Source organism: Temnothorax curvispinosus, unplaced genomic scaffold, assembly GCF_003070985.1.
Source record: "Temnothorax curvispinosus isolate PA1 unplaced genomic scaffold, ASM307098v1 QBEX01003323.1, whole genome shotgun sequence".
NCBI classification, from domain to species: domain Eukaryota; kingdom Metazoa; phylum Arthropoda; class Insecta; order Hymenoptera; family Formicidae; genus Temnothorax; species Temnothorax curvispinosus.
The window spans coordinates 408,111-431,541 of NW_020213103.1; the positions used below are offsets into that span (position 1 = coordinate 408,111).

Below are 23,431 nucleotides of genomic sequence, written 5' to 3' on the forward strand. Positions count from 1 at the left end.
TCTCTCTCTTTTTCTCTCTCTTTTGTCGACGCGCACCTAGTCGCGATAATCTGCAGCTCGCGTTTCTGTTTGATTTGCCCTTCGATGCGGATTACCAGACGCTCGTCCAGGCCTCGCTGAGAATTTCCCTATCTCGACGCGAATACTTGGAGATTTTGCAATTCAGCCACCTTCCTCGTCTACACACGTATCCGCGCGGGAAAGACCGTCCCGACCGTCTATCCTTTGGCCGTGCCGCGGAAAAAGCGAGGCAATCACTTTGGGATTTTATCCGGGATTACCAACGCGACGCGAGGAGGGGGAGGGTGTACGAAGCGTAGCGAATAAGCGAGTGAAAAGGAGGGCGACGGCAGAGTGGAGGACTCTTCGATTGCAACGGATTAAACGGAGACTTCGCCTTTTCCATCGACATCGACTCGCTCCTCGCCGCGTCCTTCTCCAACACCGTCTTTCCGTTCTGTCCTGCCGGAAAGATTCTGGAGAGGAGTGAGTACATTTACACCGTGGATTTTCCACGTGGAGAAACACCGTCGGGGGATCGAATCTGTACCTTATATACGTATTGATTCGGATTAATGGCAACGGTCGTCGTCATGGATTGTCTCTTTGGCTATGAATCGTATGTGAGACACGACCGAAGGCTTTCATCACGGTGACAGTTTGGTTGATGGGATGTCCAGCTGGCGATGTATCGCCGCACGTCCCATTGACATAGTCCAGCGTTCGTGCCTACATTTCTTGAATTTCCGGCAACGTTACGCTGATAGTGATAGACCACAGTATTTTCAGTTTATGACATTATTATACTATCTAATCTAAATGCTTTAAATATACAATAAACTGTTGAAGCTTTTTCGGTTATCAACGTAAAAATTATAATAATAATATGGAAATTTATTAATTTTAGCTCATTAATTTCCATAGCTAGATGTAAATAATACTTGAAAGTTAATATTATGTTTATTGCGGTTTATTGTTTATTTATTATATAATTTTGCTGAGACGTAACGTTGCACTTTCGATGCGAGTATATTCTTTCTTTCGAATCACTAGATAAATATGTTGCAATTAACTAGGATTTTTGATGGTTTAGATTATCGATGAGTCAATTCGTGTGTCATCGATCCGTCTTGCTCATATGTTTCCAGCCGGATGTTGTTAAGAGCGGTGCGCGCCGCCCTAGCTTCGAGGGGAAGTCGTACAAACAATTCTGTTCGCCTCGTATTCGATCACGTTGCTTTGGAAAATGGTGTTTCTAATTACGGACGTTCTAAATTTGGAATGTAATTCTAGACGCAGAGGCATGTCAAATAATACACTGTATTCTCCATGGCTAAATTACTTTATGCAGTATTTATTATATGTATATACCTACGTCATAGGGGTGCTTTCATCAAATTGTATAACTATCACAACTCACGAAAGTGTCACAAAGCATGGCATTAATATTATTTAGAATGTAGAGTTAATATCATCATCATGGGAAAGCACAGTTGTTTCGATTACAAAATCGATAAAAATATTATGGCTGCGGATGTTAATGTTTGTCTTCACGGTTTTATTTTGTACATGCCATTACACGTAGCGGAAATTGTTTGCCACTATAACTTTGTGTATATACATATAATTGGAAAATATTTAAAGTTTTATTTAAAATTAAAAATTAGAGTATATATGAATAATATAATAAAATTTTACTTTATCATTCTTCACATGATCGAAAATTACTAAAATTATTAAATGTTTACGAAGAATATTCTGCAGTGATAATAGATATTTGATGCTCATTACGATATTTATTTCCTCTCTATTTTGCTTCCTCATAGAGGAAGCTTTGTGATGGTGAAAAAAAATTTTTTCGAGATTTTGATGGAAATAGGTTTAGAATGTTCTAAAATGTCGAAAAATCGTATTAGTAAAAAATGTCCGGAAGTATTGTGTATGTGTGTGTATGTACGGATTTTTTGTACACGCATCTACTTCTACAATTTTTTAGATACCGGGTTGAAATTTTTCACACAAATAGAGTATCATAGAAAGTATATTTTTCTCAAATTTTATTAAAATCGGTTGACCGGTATAGATTTTATTGAAAATTTTTTTTTTTAGAAAAGTGTGTTTTATCCTATAGCTTTCTCAATATTTGAGATAACAATCTATATCTAATTCTATTAAATTTTTCAGTTTTTTCTACCCCTATTTCATATATAATTAATTAAGATTTGGTTAATTAGTTCTGGAGTTACAGACGTATGAAATTTCGGAGATTTTGATCGCGTATAAAGCTAAGTCTAATCAACCGAATTTAAAAGAATTATATATGAAATAGGGGTAGAAAAGACTGAAAAATATAATAAAATTAAAAATAGATCAATATCTCCAAATTTGCGAAAGTTAAAGCTTCCTCTATGAGGAAGCCAAGTGCAAATTTCTAATTTTTTTGTTTTATTTGAAAGTCGAAATGTCATTTTCTACTGTAAGAGAATGTTATTATGAAATTAAATAAGTTTAATAATACTTAAGTTTTAAGTCGGGACGTGATGAAACTGACACTAATCTATTTTCACTTGGAAAATATGGTATGTGTCAATTTATAGCAAATTTATTCGATTTTGAAATTTTACGCTGCTACTGGTTGCCCCTTATCTCTTCTGAGCATCAAAAGTCGAGACGACAGGTGACAGCGGCTAGACGCGTTACCGGATATATCGCTGGGGTATCATGAACATCCATTTCGATCCATTGCGATTTTCCTTCGAAACAAAAAGTAACTTAGCAGACCTTAACCGATCTTTTTTATCAGTTTTGACAGCCACAAACGCATTTTTCTCACAGTGTAATATTCGCTAAATGAATTTTGCTGATATGCAAAATTGAAGCAAAATGATGCTGTCGCTTGATGGTACCTAGTTTCATTTCGCGGAACGAGACATAAGGAGGATTCCAAGTAATAAAGTTTAATGAATTCGTGTGTGAATTAACAACCTGCCTGAACGTAAAGTCTGAGCGCAAAATGAAATTTTGGATCTTTAAAACGCGACATGATAATATAGACATATAAGTGGCGACGCGACGGTCATATATACATGTATATGTTCTTAATTAGGTCCCTTGTTCTAGGGTTATATATCCAAGAAAAGAGATAGTCCTCGAATAGCACTTTCCCAAGTTTAATCAAGCTCCATTTTGACTGGAATGTTCTTTAGTAATTATAATTCTTATTGTCTGAAATTACTTACGCCTATAGATTAATTAGATGTCAGTGAATGATTATCTGATGTACATAAAACATTGACGAACCATATATAATATTTATTTTTTTCTATAATACGTTTTACATGCAACTACTAGAAATCGAACAAAAAATATGTTATCCTGATTGTGATATAAAAAACCGTGGATTGTACCGTATATGTGTACGTACGCGCGTGTATGTGCGTGCGTCTACGCGCTTAAATGCAGGTTTTACTACGTGTACTGCAATTTGTTTCATATGATGCCATGCACCTGCACAAGAGCTCTATTTTATACTACAAATGGCAAAGCACACGGATACCTGCAAAAGGCAGCAGAAAAGCAAGTTAACATGTAAATTTGCTCTGTGTACTACAGATTCAACTTTTATTCGTGCTACCTACTAAAGTGCTGCCCTAATACTTCTTGCAAATAAGAGAAAGTTATTGAATTTTCTTTAGTCATTTAACATATTCTAATATTCATTTGCTGACTATATTTTCAATAATCATTGTTTTTATTTATAAGAGTTTTGAATTAGGAATTATTCTGAGAGAAATATTTTTCTCTCAATTACACAAAAAGAAGAAGGATTTTTGAATAATAAAAAATATAAATTTTTCCTCTATATCTATCTAAATTGATGATAAAATGATATTATGATATAATACAAATGATATTATCAATTATATTATAACTGACAATAAAATAATATTAAAATAATTATAAAGAATGAAATGGCTTCAAGTTAACTCAGGTAGAGAAAAGTTGAATAAATACATTGAATATGAATTAACGAAATTGTCAAGAATGATATAAAGTCAATCCTTATACATAATTTAACTAGTCGAAATGGGGAAGCGTTATCTTGGATTTCGCAGTAATTGATATTGGCGTTGAGTTACACAGTAACTGACATTGACACTGAGTCGCTGTAACTAACATTGGCATTGTCATTCGCAATTGAATCGGAAAATTCAGTTCCTCGCCTTCATTTAAATTTCACGCATGCCCGACAATTTTACTCACGCTGAATATAGTTGTTATATTTTTAGCTATACTTTAGCGCGGCCAAATCAAGAGAACAAGTCGGGAGTCCTATTAAAGTGAAATATTCGATGTCAGTTTTGTAAAATTTTAATCAACTGTTTGTATATATATATATATAGGTAAAATTGTGTATAAACATTGTTAAAGTTTTATTATCAAGTTTTATAACAATTCATATTTAATTTTTATTTTAAACCTAACAATTTCCGACATTTTGACTCTTTTCAATCCAATTTTTTTATGAAGAAAATATATTTGGAAGAGGCTAAAAATACATATACGCTCATAGTTTCTTTCTACACAGAACCTGTGGACAGTCCTTTGAAAAAGAAGGAATGCGGAAGCACCGTGATATTCTCCTGGATGACCGCATGTGTGCCAGCCTGTGCACATTTTCGGACACTTTTACGCGATGCCGAAACTACGGGCCCGTGAAATCGAACCCACCCGCGCGCCCGCTCATACGTGAGAGCGCGCTCCCGATAATAACGCGCTTTAATTTTGGAAAATCTCTACGGTCGCTTTGCAGACCTAATGATGTGTGCGGGACGTGGGAGAACGGCCGTTTAAGGTGTAAACTCTCGTGAAGCGCGTTTTGCGTGTTATCTACCTACCCAGTGGCGGGGGTGGAATTCAACCGCACCCGCTTTGTTTGCGATCTAATGTATCGAATGCACGCTTATACGTTGCTACGATAACAATCGCTTCCAAAGCATACTTTAATTACATATTTATCGCGAGAACTGTCTTTTTATATTAGCAAGTATTGAGTTATATGTATTTTTGTGCACAATCGAATCATTGTCTTTACGAAAAGTCAGACGGAACAAAGTAAATTGATAAAACAGGATATCTATTTTGTTGGAAAATAATGCGTTGAATGATGCATGCATTTTTTTTTCTAATTTTGCAGTAACAACGATGAAATCGATGACTTGTTTTGTAATATCGTCAGGAAGCTAAAAATTAGTTATTTTTCCGAGAACTATTTTGCTCGAATTATTATATTTTAGACTTGATACAAAAAATTTTGGCAAATACAAGACTTTATATAGCTGGTAATATTATAGCGATCACTCGTAATTCTAAATCTTTTGCATTTGTTACGCAATTTCCTTGAATTGCCAAAGTATTTGCCTTTTTGTTTTGATTTTTTCCCGCAAGTAATAATGGCTGTTCATATTCAAATACGCATAGCCGTCGATCAGAGTAAAAAATTGCGTATCAAAAAGCGATGAGGGAACAAGAGACAGAGAGAAAGAGAGAGGGAAGGAGGGAAAGAGATGAAAAGGAGATAACGCCTAACGAAAAAAAAGCTTTTTTTTTTCAACTTTCATGCAAATCCGTGGCCTGTAATTGCCGGCGGGCGAACGGAATCTGTACCCCCGTTCTCTCTTTCGTTCGAAACAGGGTGGCTGCGACAGCCGGATCTGCTAGCCGTGTTTGCCTCGTTTGTCTTCCGATTTGGCTGGCTGTGATCAATGACGAAGGAAAATCTGTCGTTTTCACATGGCGACGAAATCTGTCGAGCTGTGAAAACACCGTGAATCTTCGAGCGTAGTGATGGAGTTATTACCAGCGCCCATCAAAAATGCATATTGTTCCTTTATAGGAATAGAACGCGTAATTTTCGGAATGCGAAATTTCTGACAATCTAATACGAGATTCAATCTTTTGGTATATACGCGCGCATTATTCAGTCTTTATGTTGATAACAATCAAATTTTTATATTTCTTATAACGTAATGTCACGTTAAAGAAATTTATGCCCGTGATCAATATCTCGATGTCTCCTTCGAGACATCTTTTTTATTTCCTTTTTTTTTTCTTTGTCGCGCACGCACAAATATTTCCAAATAAGATGGGATTTGTCCTTCTCTGAGGCTTTGGGGCTTTCAACATATCCAGCATTTCGAGAGCTTCGACGAGAATTTCTCGACTGAATCGTATTCGTCTTCTTCAAACGATAAATGCTGGGTACATCGGAGACGGGGATCCTCAATGCCTTGTACGTGTGCCAGGGGAGGGTTGGCGGAGGTTTCAAGTTTCGAACACTCGTGAGTCGGAACGAATGTTTCCCTCATGGAAGATTAACGATTGGTGGGGAGAGACCGCTACTTCTCTTTCCTTACGGCTCTAAAAGTTCTCTCCTTTTGTGTTTCAGAATTTACGCTCGATCCTCCCGGAGCTCGACACATCGGTAAGTCGTGCAATTTTAACAACTTCCTTTCTTAGGCGACGTTATTCTGTCAACGACACAGCAGCCCGTAGCATTACAAAATTGGACGTTCTAGCATGTGATGCACGATGGAATAGTTAAAGACATAAAAGATGTATGATCCATTATTTCAAGAGCCCACTTATATTATAATGGATTAGGTATTGGAAAGTTACAAATGCGAATAACATTTTGTGCTCTTATCTAACATAAATATTGAATGATGTGTTTGTTGAAGAAAGAAAACTTAAATTTCATTTAACAAAATACTAAATATTTTACACACACACAAACACACACATATATATATATATATATATTTTTTTTTATTTTCTTTCTTTTAACGAGAACGTACCTATATCGATAGAAAATGTATTGCACGAAAAACCGTATGATCGAGTAACTCGCGGAGAAACGCCAATTTCACCGTACACGTGATTGCATATTGTTCGCGGTATTAGCAGCCGGAAGGCTTACCTCGGGTTCGATGACTGATCGATGCGTATCGATTAGCGTCGACGCTCTCAGATCGCTTTTTACCGTCGATTTGAAATTTAAATCAACCGAGGGCAACATATATGATGCACATTGACACACGGGCGTACAAACACATCTGACCGGTGCGCTTGCGTCGCATCATCCCGAATTCCGGCCGGATCGATCGAAAGTGCATACATCGATGCAGATATTATCATGGTCGCGATGTCGAGTCGCTATATTTGAACGCAGCGGTAAATTTTCAGTTCGCTGCGAGCTGAGAGGCAACGAATTCTCCAGCATTCGTCGCGATTCCTCCCGATTACGAACGGCCAGCGGTGGTTTCAGTGTCAATGACTTATATATCATCGTGAAATATCTGTAGAATGATAACATGAATTTTGCTTTATTCGATAATCCGGTTGAATAATATTAATCATGGTTTTATTTTTTTGACCAAACTGACATTTATTATTACGTTAACTCGACGTTTCGACACTGGTTTTGTGTCCTTATCAAGAGATTTCTAAAAGTATACAAAACAAAGTCGTTACAAGCATGTTGTTACAGAAACGAATATCGCACGAGAAACAATCAAGGGAATATCTACCTATCTCATACTGTTCGCAAATTGCATTCGCCACCCACAAAGTTCTTGCAGTTCTACTAACATTGTCAAATCTTAAAAAAGTCGCACTCCAGAGAGAGCCGCAGTCATGATATGAACGGAACCGACCGGTGACACGTCGTTCCGGATCGAAAGACAGCGACTGACTAATCGCCGATATATAAATAACGACTGTATAGGTCAAACAAATAAAAATACCGCTTAGAAAGAAATTACTACGTGGCTCTTATGATTCTATCGTATAGCGGATTGAGATTCTCAGTGTCTTTCTTTAAATTGATCGTGTTCTTTTGTTCTTTTTTTATGTAAAACATCTCTGCAATCTCCCTCTTCCTTACATTTCTCTCTCTATGTATAATTTCCGTATCGGACCATTTAAAATTATGCCCGTGTGTAAGTCGGTGACAAATCAAAGAATTTTGGGAAAATATTAATCATATTGAATTGCATTAATATTTAATAATTAATGTCATATCATCGGAAATGAGATTGAAGAGATTCTCTCATTTTCTCAATTATCGAAGAAACTCTAGAATGATAAAGCTCAGTACAATATAATAGCTAATGCAATAAATGGTTGAAAAATATGTGGGGAAACAAATAAGTTGTACAAGATTTTTCTCAATTTTTTTTAAATTTTATTGTTTATCATACAACTTCCAAGCTTATTTTGTTAAAAATGATATTTTTTATTTATTTAAATGTTAAAATTCTTATTGTATTATTTAAAAATCAATGCTTTGACATTTTTAAAAAAGAAATTGCTTACATCCTAGTTAAAGAATCACGCCATGTAAGAGCATGGATGCATATGTTAGAAACTATCTTGTGTATTATTTTATATGTATTTCTTTTTAATAAGAAACACGAATAGCGCATTTTTAATTTTTACCGCGTTGACATGCAGTTTAATTAGAAAATCTTATTTTTAGTCACATATGGAAAACAATTGCACTACGCGATCTCTTTCTTTTTCTACCTTTTTTCTTTTTTTTTTCGTCATTCGTAAATGTACATACATTTCCGTGTGCCGATGGCAATGTACGCCGTGTTAGTCAGGACTACGGATGTGCTTTTCCGACTACGTGATGTCCGAACATCCGACATCTGCGACGTACTGCCAACACGTTGCTACTAGGACGGACGCGACAGCTCTAACCGCGGAATTATTATTGCGAGCGAGTGTGTAACGCCTGCCAAGCTTCGAAACCCGAGTGGTAAACGGGTATAGGCATTATAACTGATCTGTCCGTAGTCATGGCAGCTTCGCCGCTCGGTTCGATACCGAGCAAGATTATACTTGTGCGATAGGAAAGCATACTTCATCGAAGATGAACGGCTCACGCAGCTACACCGACAAGCATATATACTGCTATATGTATATTATAGCATATAATATTTCGTCTATACAATACAGCATAGCTCGTGGCAGTCATCGTAAATACACTAGTACGCAAGACAATCATTTATAGAAAATGTTTAACTTGTAACCTGAGGGAATAAAAATTATTATTTAAACATAGAGAATGTTGAATTGTGCCGTTTTTTAATTAGTGAAAGCAGCAAATTATTTGCATATTAAACTTTAGAAGAAGGGCAATAAAATAGATAACATAAAAAAATTCACTCTTTTTTCAGTTAATTTTATTTGAATCAATTTAATTTGAAATAATCGCGCAAAAGCTTTTATTCATGTGCCTATAGTGTAATTTAAAAGAATATTTTATAATAACATGAAGAAAGGGGGATAAAAATATTTCAACTGCAGAAGATTAACTGAGCTCAACGGTCGATTTGATTTCTGGCGTTGTGTGGTATAATTCCGCGGCTTGCATCGGTCCAGATGAACGAAGTTATCAGATAGGTTGGTTATATGGGGGGTTGAGGTGGGAATGTCCCGATATTTGCGGAAAGCTGGCAAAGTTTCCCTCGCAGCAGTAATATAGCGTCTGCGAAAATCGATATTCGATAATCACGAAATTCCAGAGAGGCTTGCGGCATCGCCTTTTCTTGCGAGTCTTGCCGCAAGATATTAAAAGGCTCAAAAAAGAACGGAACCGTTCGCAAAATTGAAGAGCTTGGCGCGGTTTAATGTTAAACGCGCGATTTGATATGGCTTAGGAGTGTTATTAAAATATATAACCGCATTTTCTTGTATTATCCCCTTTTCAGCGTGGTGATTTATTATTTTATATTTTGAAATCGATTGATCTTATTTGATATCAAAATTTACAAGTTGAGAGCGAAAGAGAGAGAGAGAGAGAGAGAGAGAGAGAGAGAGAGAGAGAGAGAGTCTTCCTTATTCTTGATTGTAAATAATCTAATGTCATGGTTAACAAGAAAAGAAAGTGTTATATCTTTTACACATAAGATTCAATTATATATGTATATCATACTTTGTACATTCTTTATAAAGGAACTATTATTCTAAAATTTTATTTTAAAAAATATTTTTAAACTGAGCACATTGATACATATAAAAAAAAATATGTATCTAAAAGCGATAAAAGCATTTTTACAATTTTTCACTAGTTTCTTTTCTGGTTGCAAAAAAATTTATTATAACTCTGTTAATTTAATATAAAATTGTATACGACATACACTTCGTATATTTTAGAAAAACATATCGACGTTAATTGCGACGAGCACGCACCTGGTAATTATTTATTTTAATCACATTACTATTCATTTATATGTCGTTTAATTCTCTCTTTACTAAATCTCACTGATGTCCTGTAATGAGAAGTTGCAGCATTTACTTAACAAATACGTGCGTTTAATTACATATATATAGAAGTGGTTTGCTTGAATAATATTTCTCTATGACAGTAGTACCTGAGCTCAATGTTTACATAATGGTACTTTACTCGGTAGAATGGTTTACGTAGGTACTCTTTCCTAAAATGGATGAATGTTTTTTTACCTACGGATTCTTTAAAATACATACAAAACTTTATTTTTCTTTTCACGAAACTATTAAAGTAAATAGTAAAGTAAATGAAAATATGTAGGTTGGAACGCCGGGATAAATAATCGTTCTCATAATTTTCATTAAAGAATTAGTTAATAAAGAAACGAGGATTTGCAATAAAGAGTAAAGTTATAATTTACCAATTGTAATGAAAATATGTTACTTAATGTTATTAACATTGGATGCTAAAAAATTTGGATATAACATTGAGAGACAGATTTCATAAGATACTTTAATTTTTGTCATTATTTTTTTACTATATTATTGTCAATATTTAAAAGATTTTGTAGCGTCGCTATCAACTTATAAACGATTATTTTTCTAAATTTTCTTTATTACTATATGCTATTTGTCGAAGAAAAGCGCTTTTCTTCTCACAAATCTTTCAGCGTATCGGCAGGCAAGCAGTAGATTTATGTACTTCTGACTTATTTCTACTAAAAATTTTATAGAAACACAGCTTGCGGTTTTCATTCTCGCGCAAATGCAAACGTAAGCTGTGCTGCGTTAGTTTAGTATACTTACATATCGAAGTAATAAGGTCGTTGCTACGCGTGTTTTATCGTTCCTCTGTGCGTTATTTCTGTTTCGTCGCACAAACGGAAGCACGCTTGGTTAAGACGACTCACTTTGTTTTTCTGTACTCGAACGAAACAGCAGAAGCTGAGCATGTACCATATTGGTTTCTCAAGAAAGGAAAATTTTGATTGAATGCTACTTGTGAGATCATCTCTTTTTTTAGAATTATTCAAGCAATCAAAATAAAAAGCTTCAGTTTTTATCGGTTTTTTAAATAGTCGGATAAGAAATATATTTATTTAATATCACACGTGCAACACAAATCTCTTGTTTATCTTACAAAAACAAGATACACGCTGTTATTGACATAATTAAAAATGGCAATCAAGAGTAAGTGATATGATGGACTTTTTTTTTATAAACGAATTCCTTTTTCTTCACTCTTTTGTTCTCTGCTTTTAACATTGAAAATATCCCAATATGTATTGCATGCAAGAATGCAAGATATTTCTAATAAAAAATACTATTTAAAGAAATATAATTTTTCAGCTTATATGATATTTGTCTGATTAAAAAGAAAAATAAATCTTTGCTTTATACAACAGTGAGATTTAGAAAATAGTTTGCATACACATACAATTTATTTCAATGTACACGCCGTTTGTCAAGCGCAGGGCATCCAGATGGTATGGCATCTATTTCTTGCCGTGGCGACTTAGTGCCTGGGTAACTACCAGCGCGCATCCAGCTGTGATCTTGCTGCGGAGATCCTGCAAGTTTGTCGCTTCGGTGTTGTAGATGGCATCTCACCATTCGACTTGGTGTTACAACGGCGAACTCGGATCTTTACACAAGTACACGCGACCATTGAGCCGAGCCGTACAGAATTATGCTTTTGACAGTGCTCATTGGCAGCTTTAATCTTCACCAACGATCTCTCTAGCCCTATCTCCGCTTCATAATCTATGCCTGTCAGTATATTGAAATAGCTCTTACGGAAACAGACAAGATTAAATTCAGATCCCCTTCTTCGCGCTGCCACAAAACTAATTGCATTCATAAAGGTATTAATATCCCCGGCTGAATTGTACCAGAAGGGGAAGGAAGCTCGGGTTTCCGAACGGATTATTGGGGTAGCTGGATTTCTGATGCAGTTAACTCAGACGCTGAGGCGTGTCTTTGGCTTGATTTCCGTGCCTCGGGTTTTCAGGTGCCTCGGGAACGAAATAAGGAAAGGGAGACGTTCGCTGTATGCGCTTTATTATCGCGGTATTATCAAGGATCAAGGATCAAGGAATTCGAGTTTCTTTGGAAAACCAGATGATAGACTTAGCATTTTAATCAGTCTTGTACGTATCACTTCTTATATTTATCCATAAACAGGATTTGAACTTAATCACATCAGCCAAATATTCATAATCCGACATCATCGCTGATGTATATGTTTCCGGTAGCGGTATTTACAATGATCATGCAGGTTGATAACCATAGCTGCGTTCATATTGCCAGATATTTACATAGTAAACACGAGGAGGTGAAGAAAGTGTGGAAATGTGGCGTGATAGGCGACGAGCGATCAACACTGCGTTGCGTGCGCTGGAATTTCGTCGGTGCGTGTGGAAATTACACTGTCGCACGCCAAGTGACCCATTCTATCGATTTTCTCGGTGGTTAGCGTGTGTGTCAGAAACTTTGACCGCTAGTTATACTTGGCAGGACCCGGCAGCAGGTCTCGCATAACAAAGCGAATTTTTTGACGAGCAGGACAACGGAATAGAATAACAAGCTTTTCCTTCAGAATACATAAAAAATGAACGTGCTATAGGGTAGAAAAAATAAGTTTAATGCTGGATGCAAATGCATTGCCACATATTGTTGTCCTCTCCTTACAACACGCCACATATTGTTGTCATTAGTTGCTTTTATATACACGTTGATAAATGTGCATTACATATTCGTTTTGCTAATTCATCAAGATAATCTTTTACATTAAATTAAATCTCTGATACCATTAATATATATACGAGCACAACGTATTTATTTATATATCAAGCATTAGATTTAATAAATTGTACAGCAAATAAATATGTAAAAATATGGAAAGATTAGCATAAAAAAAAGAATATTACGAAGAATATTACGTAAAATCTTAAAATGTGTTATTATCTGAAAAAATAAGACTATAAAAGAGATTTGATACAAGATTGAGTTTATTTTTTAATAATGCTTAAAATTAAAATAAGAAATAATGAGTATTTATTCATGGATTATATACCTTGTTCGTATAACGCTATAAATAATTATAACCGAGAGAAACCTTTCAAAGCAATTATCTCATGCTTAAATTGTTAATTCCCCTAGCTGTTCCATTTAATTATTTGAAAAAAAAAATTTTTTTACGCATTATGGGAGTTCTCTTAAAATATCATTTTTACGCACGAATCGTTTTTTTCGCGCCAAGTGTTCGCGATTTTCCTCGGATAGAAAACGAATCCGCAGGTATCGAAAATCAATGCGTACATTCAGTGCACTCTGCGCTACTCCCTCTGGACCGCACACACGACTCTGCACACGCACGTGTGCAACGTGACGTGGCAAGAGAATCAGTCGAAGGATATCGTTTCAAGAGGCTAAAGGCGCGACTACAAAGCGATCTCGCGCGCGCAATTTGCATAATGCGAGCATTACGACGAAGTAATCGGAATTGGAAGTGATAACGCAATAAGACTTCGCGCGCGATGAGTGTTTTTTTATCGCTACTCAGGTACGGAAACGCTTCCTCGATAATTGATCCGAACGAGTCAATATTCCATCGGGATTTCATCGGTGTCGTCACCATTTCTGTTAGCAGCGTCGTTCTGCGACGAAATCTAGTCGTTTGCTCGGGAGACATTTCAAGACCAGAACCACGTAAGACTAACGCGAATCTTACTTTAAAATCGTTATTTATGATTAGTTTTGAACGATTGTGTAAGCTTTTAACGAGTTAACATAAACAATATTATAATTTTTGTTTTAAAACATGACCATCTTAGAATATATTGTTCCGTTTGAATTAATATTTCAATGAAAGAAGATTAATTATATATAGCCGGTGTTACATTTTTTAAATTAAAAATTTTTTGTCGTACGGTTTTCAGAAGGGGTTATTTTATTTCACGGTCTTTTAAAAAACGCCGTAGACTCGCGACTGCGCAGGAATGTACGTTATACGAATCTTCATTGCCGTGAAAACTTACTTCGTATGAAGAAAACTCTTGGAATGCACGCAATATTATACATCAGACTAGACAAGTAGTCGAGTATCTACTACTGATGGGTACATGTCTTATCTCTTCCTATTAGTCTCTTGACGTCGCTCTCCCCTTCTGACACATCCAAATTCCCAATAGATAATTATTGCATCCCCCCGTCAGTCACTTTGCTGGATGAAACTGACGGGAAATCTGACATCGCGGCTATACGCGTGCTTGCGTTAGCCGAGGCGCTGTCGGATCTTTGTGTAGGCGAGTTTCTTGAAATTACATTTCCGAGAATATTTCTTCTTCCTTAATATGTCATGTCACTGAAATGCCTCAACGTCGTTACTGATTTGATAACTTGACCCACAGGTATATATAAATTCTTGATATTTTGCGCCGATAAATTTAGATCGAGTATTCATACGAGAGAAATACTGTTCTATGAATAATTGTATTTGAATCCTTTAAAATAATAATATGAATAAATTAGTTACCATAATGTATTATTGCTGTACTTACTTTATCGTATTTTATATCTGCTTTTCTATCGATTAGTCATGCTTGTCCTAAATACATATACTAACGCGAAAGTTTATTTAAATATTAAAAGATGATTAAATACACAAGGAGCGCGTAAATATTATTAATGCAGAATAGAGGAAGGTATTTCAATGCTCTCTATCACTGCACGATCAAATTATCTAGAATACTCTAACGCGTCTTTGAGATACATATTCGCAAATATTCAGATTTAGAATAATCGAGGTATCGGATCGCCGGCTATGCGAAATCAAAAGGACGATGCGCCGTCGGTTGCGCTATCCGAAACCGTTCACCTATCGAATATCGTTTGATCTTGGGGTAAGTGCCCGCGGCGTCGCGCAGGGCGATATTTGCGCGTATATTCGGTGGGCGCGGCGTAAACCCTGCGAAACGAGGGCTTTGTATATTAGGCTCGCGCCGGTAATTATACCCCTGCAGAATCTACGCTGACAATGTGGCAGTGGCGCGCCGTTGAGTGTCTGCACAGGGAGTGGGGGGGGATGAGGGTGTATCGGGCCATCTAATGGAATGCCGCCTATAGTCTTTGGTTGGCTGGCTAGAGCATTGACGCGCTACCCTCGGACCCGACACCGCGCGGAATATCAAAATCAATTACTGGATTATTCTGCAAATCTATTAACAAACCTTGTCCTGGCGAGCGATTAAATCGTCAATGTTCGCATAGCCCCGACCAGTTGAATCCGTTGATTTTGGAGCAACGCGCGCGCGTCTCTCACTCGTTCGCTGTATCGAAAAATTAAAAATGTATCGGTTTTTTTCCGTTTGCACGTGCCTTTTAATTAACCGTCGACATTCACCGCAGTTTCACTGATCCGAGAGAGAGAGAGAGAGAGAGAGAGAGAGAGAGAGAGAGAGAGAGAGAGAGAGAGAAAGAGAGAGAGAGAAAATAAAAAGCGGGTCTGTTGTAATTAAGGTATCCAACGTAAGTTGACGGCACGTGGATGAGAATCAGTGATTAGCGCGTGTACCGCCAAACGGCCGGCGCGACAATACCGTGCCATAAATCTGATTAATCCCACGTCTCAGTCGCCCGCCAGTTTTTCTTGCGTAATTACGAGATTCCTATCCGGTCATTGGGCGTGACGGTGATGTCAGTTGGAAGCATCGCGGCGAATTCGACGAGAAGGTGTACTTTCGTGCATCGTATCTTGATGTCGATCTAATCTCGTTTGAGGATTATGAGGATTATACTAGAGGCCCTCTGTGGAGTGTGGAAGGGATGATTCGCCACGCATGAGATAAGTGACCAAGCGGTTTTATCGGCATCACCTTAATCGTCGCGCAGGAGCCAGTCATGTTCTTTGTTAGATCGCACGATCGCGATGCGATGGTCTCAAATATTTTTTTTTCCGCTGCGCGCACGTCCGTTCTTTTTTGCCAAAAAGATGGAAGGCGATAGACACGGTCTGCACACGACTGAAAATAATTATTCGCTTGAGATTATTAGTTGAACGTTAGCTTGAGTATCGGCATGGTACGAGGATCGGTTAAATGTACAGGATTATCTTTTCAAAGATATATTTTACAAGCAATGTGTTTTTTTCTTAAAAAACGAAACGTAATTTTAACGTTGGAAATTTTTCAAGTGCTATTACTAAAAATCAAACTGTGACGATTGATACAAACATAATGTCAGTTCAATGACATTAATTCGACATGCCTTCCGAACGACTTTTAGGGACGAAATTGGAGGAAAAATTCGTGGGACATTCGACGACCATCGGCTGTGCGAATCCATACCATTTGCGATTACAGATTGCACACTGGTAGCTCAGTTGCCGGGGAACCGTTATCGGCTTATAAGAGGATGAATGTCGAATCCTCTGGATGGAGATGGCCGTATCCTACAGGCTGGTGTAGATCCGCGCCGTTTAGTGGTGTGCGCCATTGGTTATTGATTGAACGCGAGGTAAGGCGGGGAGTTTGGAAACTGTCGGTAGGGTTGTGGCGAAAGGGTGCGAAGGAAGGGGGTGAAAATGACTACTACCACTTTGGCCGAAACCCATCCGGTATTATCATTTACTAGCAAGGAGCACAGAATATACTTAAACTATCTAGTCTAGAGCGATGTATATATTCCCTCCAAGATGATATGCAGTCTTCATCCCTGATATATTCTGTCTGTGAATCATTCGGAATTTGTTATTAGTCACCCAATGGTAAATCTTTCCGATTGTTGCGAAACAATATATTATTACAGTTAATACATAAAGTTAATATTTTACTTAACAATATTTTTAATAACATATTTAGGTAGTTTTCTGTCATAAAAATGCGATAAAAGTCGCTTAAAAATTCAAGTCATTGTTGTCAAATATAGTCAAATCAATGTTTCAAAACATTGAATAAATGGGTAAAAGAAAATATGCTAAACCAGTAGCGGTTTTAAGAATTTAATATCGTAGGAGCTATAAACCCAGTCTTTGTCACCTGTAATTTACATTGAAACACCTGCTTGCCTGATTACAGCCTTTTACGACGTATGCTGATTGATCCACGCAATGTCGGAAACACGGATTATCTTGCCAAGGATTTTTCGAGATAAGCACTTTTTTTCAAAATTGCTCCGTACATGCTCTCGTCACACGCGAGTGTGCATATATATTTTCAAGATCTCACGATCGAGAGGGGAATATCTAAAGAGAATCTATGATATATTCAAAGTAGCTTTAAATGCATCGCCCGTTTTTCTTTTCACGACGTTCAAAGGACAACGAATCGTCCACACAAATCACTCTCCTTGCTTGCGCGTAAAAATAGAACGAGCAAATCTACGGCTACGTTTCGCTGTCCAGTGAAACCCTGGTTAGTACAGTTCGCGGAGCGCGCGCGAAAGAAGAAATCGTTTAAAGCTCGAGGCCGTGGCGCAACACGGGCCCGTCAGAGCGAAATCCGCTTATTCATATCGCGGTGTTGCGCTTAAACGCGCGGCTCGCTCAGAAAAGCACGCGTCGAATGCATTAAGCTGCGTGCTGCTCCGGTATGCCGTGAAAAACCGCCTCTGCTGCGGCGTCCCCGCGGTGCGTAAAACACAAGTGCGATAACGGCGAGAGCTCTAAATTAACGAGCGGCTCCGTCGCATTGCGACGTAAAATTGCGGTACGCACATATGAAAATATAGTCGCGTGTTATATAGCGTCACGTAAAGCACACAAGATCGCGATGCTCTCTACGTATATACTGACAACATATGTAAATGAAAATTGCACGCGATAATGTGCGAAGACATTTTTTCTACTTTTTATCTCTTCTTTTTGCTTCTTTTGCCTTCAATTTTTTGCAGAATTTCATGACAAATTCTTTTTGCAATCGACCTGTAGACATGATGTTGATCAAATTAAAATATATTTGATCACATTGCTACATGTTCCTTTGTCGAGTATCTTCTCTTGTTTTTGTTCGAATCATTTTTGGTGGAATTCTTCGGGCAAGCGGGTGATTTATCAGAGCTTGATTGCGAGGCGGATTTTGGTCAGTCAATGAAACCAAACTGTCTGATGGTCGCCCTTAATTTCGGAACTGGCTCGCTGGAAAGGTATATACGCATTTGCGTTTATATTCATTAAAGCGGTACCCATTTCAAACCGTCTGGAAGACCGCAAAGTTACCCGAGAACGGTTGGATGCTGCTTAATTCTAGAAAATGGCCTTTCATTCTCGACTTGAAAATCTCCAATCCAATACGACTGGACCATAAATACGTGACTGCTAAATTCACGGGCTAAGGTAGCGGCGAACACGCCCCGAGGAGCAACCTTACTTACTCCCACTCTACATTACGCTCCTAGTCACGTTCGAAATATTTACGTGGAAAAATTCGACGCGGTACATTTTCCAGAATATGGCATTGTCTCCCACCTTGTTTAAGTCTCTAATATTTTGCATAAAAACTTAAGAAAAGCTATTTCGTTCGTAAATTTTATCTTTTTCAAAAAGAATTATTGTACATACAGTACATAAATGCAATCGTAATCTCCACATGCAAAATATTATACGACAAAATAGGATTGTAAAATATTTTCTTCAGTTTTCATCGTTCTTCGCGAATTTTAAATCCGTATTCATCTGAAATTCGTATTTATCTGAATGAAAATAATGGAAACACGCACTGCAATATCTGGATGAAAACTCATTGAAGCATTTCGACATAGTATCTGCGGTACCTGAAATCCACATATGGGGGAACGACTTTAATACGATCCCATATTCCCGGTGATTAAGCAGAAATACTGAGATTACCGTATTTCCGTAAAGCTTGTCGTTGGTTCCCATAACGCGGTGACTGTACACCTGCAGCCAACATTGACTGCAATTGCTCAAACGCGGCAAGAGTGATTGGACAATACACCTATTATACTAAAGTTATAATTGGTTGTTAGTTATCGTAGCTTACGTTGGTGCTTTGGTTCTGACCTTCTGAGCATAGGCAACGGAATTAATTGGCCAATAACTTAATAGGATGTTGCGCAAACAGTTTTGTAGACATTAAACAAGATTTAGAGGACTTGTACGTAAATTTCCGGTTTCTCTATAAATCATTTTTGTATAGCATGTTATTTTAATTTTTTAAAAAATTACTGATAATACTATAGTGCTTTTATAAAAAAAAAAAAAAAAAAAAATATTGTGATAATAGAATTGATTAAATATTATTTCCATGAAATGTATGAAATTTCATAAAACTGCATCCGATGAAACCGGCATTCTGGATTATACTATAATGATAAAACGGCACGGTGTTTCGTAAAATAATAATGAAACGCTCTTTTTCGCAAAGTGACCGGATTTAATTTCTGCAACTTGATGCAGACAACGCGACTGGTTTAAATCAAGAGAAGACGTAATCCGCGTTACGTGCGCTTTCATTGCCGACTGAACTGTGCATGGAGGCCGAAATTTCTAGTATATCGTCGTAATTAAGCTTTAACAACGCGCATTGTTAAAAAATGATTGAAATTTTTCTCTTATTTCGATGCTCCCGCATTTTATGCCGGTGTATCGCGAAGTTATGAACAGCCGCATATAATTCAACGGAGCGTGAAAAACGTTGTGCGATCAATCCCTCTTTTGTAATCACCAAATATCCTCGATAACACATCTTTCCACTCTTCACGAGCGTCGAAATAACATCGCGACCCGCGATTATATATACGAGATCCGAAGCACTTGGGGCTTGTAGCGGCCTGGAAGATACGGCAGCGCATATCGAATCTATCCCTAGAAACGCCCGCAGGACGGAATTGGGGGAAGTTTAAGGGATGACTCACCGCGCACCCTCCCAGCTGACACAAAACTTTGCCGTTCTTTCTTCTTTATAAGTGTATATATGAATTTTTTTTTCTTGGCAATATACAAAACGACGTACAAGAGTTGCTTTCGTGAAGCACTAGAAGTCTAAAGAATGGCAGTTACAAATGGATCGACGTTGACGAATAACATTCCGAATTACAAGCGATTGAAAATTAAATTCTCGTTTCTTCGGACCGATAATTGACTCATCGAAGAAAGCAATGTCTCTTGGAATAGCACGTGCGTTTAAAAGTGGAGAGCATTTCCATATTTAGCCGATGCGGAAGATACTCGTCCCACTCCTTTTTTTTTCGCTAGCGTATCCACGGTCTCTTCTACGCTTCACGGCATTCTCGCATCGATCGGCATCGCAGGGCGGAGCAGGAAACAGGCATTCCAACGGCTCCGTTGCAATGCCACGGAAACACGTGCGCGAAATGATTTTCGGTTAGCCAACATTATTCCACGGCCTTTCGTTGTATCGCTGTACGATAACCTTTTGTTCACTCTCGCTTTTATTCCGTTATCTTGTTGCCTCTTTTATTCCTTTAGAAAAAAGGATATTGTTACTTGGCTTTTTTTGCAGAATATGTAACATGCTACACATGTAATATTATTTTCACTTTATAGAAAAAAGCATTGTACTTTTATTTTACGAAACATTATGCCGTTTTATTAAAATACAATAATAGAAATAGCACGCCGGTTTTATCGGAGTTTTATCAGCAGCAATTTTATGAAAATTTCATGAATTTTAAGGAAGTTTAATTTAATTAACTTTATTATCACAATGTTCTCTTTTCTTCGAATATTTGTACACGCATATTTGTAGAAATTCAATTTTAATGATAAATTTTCGGACATATTTAATGTTGATCTTTCCTTAGCAAACGAATTTCACGCAGAAGAAATTTTCCAGTTTTCACCCAGAAAAAAAAGAAGTGCCCAATCAACATGATATACTTGTATATACACAAGAATATATAATCTTGAAATGAAATTATATTGCGTTAAACGAAGAAAACTTGTTTGAATGAAGTCATTTATATAGTTAAACGAAGTTTTATATAGTGCAATCAAGAAAAAAAGAAGTTGAAATCAAGATAAAAAGTTGAAATTCTTATAGATTATATATTCTTGCATATATACAAGTATATCAGTGTTCATTTGATACTTCTTTTCTTTCCGTGCAACATTATACATTTTTCTGGCTGAGCCTAAAATAAATGCTTAATTAGTGAAAGTTTGCTTGCAATTAACTGAATACAACTTTGCAATTTGTTTGCTATTATAGCTTTTTTAGAGTTTCAAACGTGTCCACATTTTGCGTATTGCGTATCTGCGAAGTTTCTTGCATCACGTTAAGACTCATTAACGTTCGTACGCTCATCGACAGTGACACTTCCCTGTATTGACGAACGCACGGGCGACTGAATGAGGTCTTTAACCCGCCTGCATCAGCGATCATTGCTTTCCTCGGAATTATTAACTATACACGAAGCGTGCGTGCTCTCTGGAAAAACAGACTAAACAGAGACCGCTCACGGGGTGTTGACGTGACGAAACCGACGTACTGGTTTCGCCGAGGCACCAACTCCGTTGAACCTGCCACTCTAAATATAATCCCGGTCGTAAGAACTGGTCGCCGCGCCGAACGAGTCCTCTTCTACTTGCTTATTACACGCGCGAGTAATTACGATGTAGTAAAGGTATCGGTTCCGCAGGTGTAAAGCTGCGTGAGACCGTGGCGCCAGCACTCATTGAAATACAAGCACCGCGAAGTTTATAACGACGACGAGACTATACTGTGTGCATGCAAATGCATAGAATTCCAACTGCCACATCTCATTAGTTCCTCAGTTAATAAGTATATTTTTTTTTATTTCTCCAAAAGTCGTTTATTTACATCGGTCTCGCGACCGATTCTAAAATACATTTTCTCAATGGGATATTCACCTAATATTCATAGCCGAAGAAAATCACTTTTGATCAGAGGCACCCTGTACACGCGCGTATCGACAGAAATAACAGTTCCCGACACGCCTGCCAATAAGTCATCAGCTTCGGGGCGCGAAGACGAAATCTGTTGCAGCGCTGTCAATCAATCATAAAATTTCGTGCTCCGTTTCTATTACGCGCCGGGCGACGAAACTTTTTCCTTCGGCGCGAATATGCAAGATGATGACATTGCGAAAGTCTGACATCCATATGATTCTATCGGTTTTACAAACGGAAAGTGTGCTCGCGGTTTATATCGTCATTATCAGACAAGTTGCTTAAATTCGTTTGCGCATGATCGACGATGTGAATCGACGTTGCGAAACGCGTATACGCCCGCCGTTTATATTTCTCGCGCTTTACACGCGAAAAGTGTGATTGTGCCGCGTCTTTACGGGGCAAAAATTCTCTCTCGACCACGGACGAAACTTCGTGTGACGAGTTTGCGCCGCACAGCATCGCTCATTATCCCAGGCAATTCGATGGAAAATCGATGTTCCTATGGAAAACGTGTTGCAACGTAGATACTGCCATTCGCCGGGTTTCATTGTTTAGCCGCTCAACCGCGGCGATCGATACGAAAAGTAGAACAAGTTCCACGAAGCCTCGCGCCGGTACCAGGAAGAGCTCCGTAATGCTCCTACTTTGCATTTCCAGAAAATCAATTCTGCACTTCCCCTTACAAGGTAGCGAAATGTCGCTTTGGCCTGCGAATAAAATGCGCCTCGGTGCGTACCTAGATGTTTGAACAACAGTTTGCATTAGAAATGTAAATAAAGGAGTGCTTGTTACACATGGTTTGATAGAAAGGTCAATGGCCGATGATGTGCAAATCAATATTTGGTAACTAACTCGTTACCGCTACCATTTCCATTTTTTATCGGATATTTATTTTTAAAACGGTTCTCTCGAGCAAGATAAAATTGAAATACATGTTCCTAGTCTTGATTCTTTAAATTAATAATAGAAATAAATATATATTTTGATGAGATCCTTATGTGTAATTTTTACGATAAGTGGCCCCTTTAAAATATGCTTATTGCATAAATTGGTTTTTTTTTGTTGTTTATTAACAGACGCCTTTTGTTTAGATTGATATAACATATTCAACAATGCCAAATATCGAATGCTCTACGATACGTGACATCGATAACACGCAACATACCTTGCATGTTTCAAAATGTACATACGAATAACGGAATAATGGATGCTGGGCGACACGTTGTAAAAACCGATAAAACG

At 37.5% G+C, this 23,431-nt stretch overlaps 1 protein-coding gene across 6 annotated transcripts in view; it reads left to right on the forward strand.

The window, feature by feature from the left end:
- The window catches only part of LOC112452369 (protein tincar), a 151,011-nt gene that overhangs the window by 49,222 nt on the left and 78,358 nt on the right, over positions 1-23,431 (forward strand). For all 6 annotated transcript variants that reach the window (XM_025012534.1, XM_025012530.1, XM_025012535.1 and 3 more), the window contains one exon: positions 6,449-6,484. The gene's annotated coding sequence lies outside the window, so the exon portion shown is untranslated. The remainder of the gene's footprint in view (positions 1-6,448; positions 6,485-23,431) is intronic.